The sequence below is a fragment of the Coptis chinensis genome, chromosome 5 (genome assembly GCF_015680905.1).
Source record: "Coptis chinensis isolate HL-2020 chromosome 5, ASM1568090v1, whole genome shotgun sequence".
In the NCBI taxonomy this organism is placed as follows: domain Eukaryota; kingdom Viridiplantae; phylum Streptophyta; class Magnoliopsida; order Ranunculales; family Ranunculaceae; genus Coptis; species Coptis chinensis.
In genome coordinates this window covers 43,339,369-43,342,906 of record NC_141460.1, presented here as the reverse complement: position 1 = coordinate 43,342,906, position 3,538 = coordinate 43,339,369, and the positions used below count along the sequence as shown (strand labels likewise).

The window sequence follows — 3,538 nt, the reverse complement described above, 5'->3', positions numbered from 1 at the left end:
TCTTTGGGTTGCCAACGCCACTTAGTATAGAAACATCAGGTCTACCATTCTCATAACACCTAAAACCTTCATCCAAACACAAACAATCTCTTTCCCGATACAATGCATTTGTTTCCAGAGAGTAGTATTACTAGTATAGCAATACTAATTACTAAAGCAGAGTACCCCTGACCATGCACATCTCCGCATACAGTGAAGTGATTTCCATCAGGAACATTAACATCAACCAAAGAAGGCAAAGCTCGAAGTATCTCTCTTGTTTGCAATACTATCTGACTGTTTTCTTGAAACCAAAACAAAAAACTTAAATAAGGACTATTGAATTTCACACTCGAATAAAATTCATACTTTGTACAAATACACGGTGGTTTGAGCCATGAGACACCAAAATTTATTAAATGGATTTAACTCGCCCACATGAAATCATGTTTAAGCTTTTGTTAATGAAAAATAAGAGAGAAAGTGATGGGGTTTTTGGCATAGAAAGGAGAGAAGAGAGAAAATGGATTTTTTTTCTCATGTAAATTCAGTTATTCTTGATTTAATTTTCTTTAGATACAAACAACCAATAGGGGCTGACTTCGTTATTTTTTGTGTCATGGGCCATGTGGGGTAGTCGCACCCTTATATCATTCATATATCACATTACAGCTGCTTAGGTGGCAACTCAAAAGTACCAGTATTGTTGAGCATGCTCAATCAAAGATATGAATTTACTTTTTCAAGCTCCCTATATATTGTAGCAATTTGCAAATCTACTAAAACCATAACTCTTGATACTAAAACCTACTATATTATAAAGGAACGCCGTAAACCTTTTAGAACTCTATGTAACATGGACATGCCAAATTTGGAAAATAATCCGCGTCGGATATGTATCTACTGTCCGTGTCGGACACATTGTATGTGATATACCTAAAATTTTCAGAATTTGCCGTGTTGGATACGGACACACCTATCCGTGTCAATTTAACTTCGGAACACAATTTAAAAACTTCAAAACTCTTGTAAATACTGCCTAAATAATAAAATGAAAATAAAAAAAGTGATTATCAATTTCTTTCTAGTTATGATATCCTACATCACATCCATACCAGGAAAGGCAATCTCTGACAAGGGACACGTATTCAAGAGTTTCGAAGGCACGAAATCCCAAAGATTGTATGATCGAGAGACAAGGGCGAGGCACTAAGTTTCCTATGTGGCAGCTTGGATTCAATAGTGCTATCATGCTATTTTCACCCAAAATTACTACCACCAATTGGCGATTTGACACAGGGATATATAGGTAGTTCAATCATGGGTAGTCAAGCGGGATATACTGGTATCGGGTTTGTAGTTTGTACTTCATTTTTGTATTTGCAGGTAATTGAAGCCAAATTGTGTTTAATTCCGATAAATGAATTTTACCTAGCTACTTTGTTCCACTTTCCCTAGCTAAAAGAAAAATATGGGAGAATGCTTGTGGGCTTAAGTGCAGGAAGTGATGATTTATACGAAAAGTTACATCTCCTAAAAAATCACCACAACAATGAGATATATTGACATTAACCATTGGGGATGCTCTAACACAATCGAAATGCCCCAACTTTACTTGTATTTTCCCCATAATGATATATACTAGAAAAGATTTAGCATAAAGTTATGAAACAAAAGAACTAAATGAGTTAAACTAAAGTTCATGTCAAAACGTACTGACAGAGAATTCTCCATAGGAATTGTTGGCATCTGATTGGGCATACAACTTTGTTGTTTCAACTGCCGCATAAGCTTTAAAGATAAGGAGCGCCGCTGCCTTCATAGCTTTGAAAAGAATATACAATCAACAGTTAGTGTGGCGAAGATCAATGAAGACATTGTATAAAATAACTTGAATAAGATAACCGGACGACATGTTGTACCCATTAATAGTAGATGAGAGAAAGATGAGATAAGGACCAAACAAAGACTTCACAACCGGCAATGGAATCGCAAACTTTCATCAACAACCAAGAGATCAACTTAGGATAGCTGTTCACTCTCAAATGACTGAATATCTCAGAAATCAGTTCAACTATAACCCATATTATACATAATCATACCTATCTCATATACAAAAGTCGGCATTGACCCTTTTTAAGGGGTTCACCCACGCACTAATTTCCGACTTTATTCTAAAACAATCTATAAGGAATAAGAGTAGGCTTTGAACAAGTAAATTATGTTTTTTCATAAGAGTAGGCATTGAACAAGTAAAGAATGTGTTGCAAGTACTTAGCAGCTCCCGGAGAACGAGAACAAAGATATACATTGACCAACTTATAAGAAAACTTGATGCAAGCCCGGACAACTAAAAAGCTAAACACCCCAATTCATAAATTCAGTCCAACAATACCAAGTAAGACATAAGAACGGTAATAAAAAAAAAAAAAAAAAAAAAACAAAAACAGTTAAACCATCAATACAATGAGATAAATATTAAATTCTTTACCTTGAATAAAGGTTGCACGTTGAGGACAGTCGAATAATCTGAGATGTTTGGTCGAAAGATAAATTAGGTCTTGATGATTACATACTCACAAGTGCAACATCGATTAAAAGCAAAAAAAAAAAAAAAAAAAAAATCTTTAATAGTATAATAAAAGATTATACGTCACCTTCAACTTGTAATGGGGGAGTTCGGAGAAGAGAAACAAAACTTGTAATCCCCTTCCCGTTCTATAAATCATATGAAAATAAAAATTGAAAAATTAGTTCTCCTAATTTTGTCAAATAAAACCCTAAAAGGAAAAATCGGTGCTTGAAACAGATTTTTTTGCTTTACTTACCTTGTCGAGATGAGAGAAGTAGAAAGAGAGAGAGAAAGAGAGAGAAAATGTAAGTGGGGTGGGAGGCGAAGCTAATTGGTGGTGAGGAAGAAGAAAATAGAATAACTGATCGATTTAGTATTCGAGTGTATGTTTTAGCAACAGTTTCGGGCCCTAACCCCACGGTCAAAACGCGTGGATGTGAATCTACAGCAAAAAAAAGTCTTACCCGACGGTTTCTCTCGTGGCTGACACCCACGGCCCAAGTAACAGGTAAACCGTGGGTAATGGTATTTAAGTATGCTTACGAGCTTAAAACTATTTGCTACGGTCAATAATCGTAGGAAAAATAGCAAGGGTTCATGACCGTGGCAAAAAATATCGGGTATCCGTGGGCAAAAGTCCATTTTCTTGTAGTGAGTTTAGATTCATATGGAAATGATTGTGGAATGATTCTCGGCTAAACCTCCATTAGAGGGGGTTGAGAAGCCTTGATGAAAGCTTGATTCCGATTATCGTAGAGTCGTCGTAATTTCTATTCCACTCAAGAAACGATTAATTCGCCATGAGAATGGATTTAATCGTTCACATGCTAGTTATGAATTGGTAGAAATGTCATGTGTAATTAGGGATTAGGAAGAACCAATTGTTCTGCGTAGCAGTTCAATTCGGATTACGAGGATTCGTCGTTAGTGAGTTAAGGTGGAATCAATCCCCCCTAATTCCTTATTATAGAATCAACGTAGTATTTC

The 3,538-nt window shown here is 35.8% G+C and overlaps 1 long non-coding RNA gene across 1 annotated transcript; it reads right to left on the bottom strand.

The window, feature by feature from the left end:
* Positions 1-2,467: 2,467 nt before the first annotated feature.
* On the bottom strand, positions 2,468-3,199 carry LOC147497588 (uncharacterized). The gene is made up of 3 exons (XR_015195023.1): positions 2,808-3,199; positions 2,637-2,697; positions 2,468-2,508 (listed from the first exon to the last, which is right to left on the bottom strand). It is a non-coding gene; the product is annotated as an uncharacterized LOC147497588 (long non-coding RNA).
* Positions 3,200-3,538: the final 339 nt, after the last annotated feature.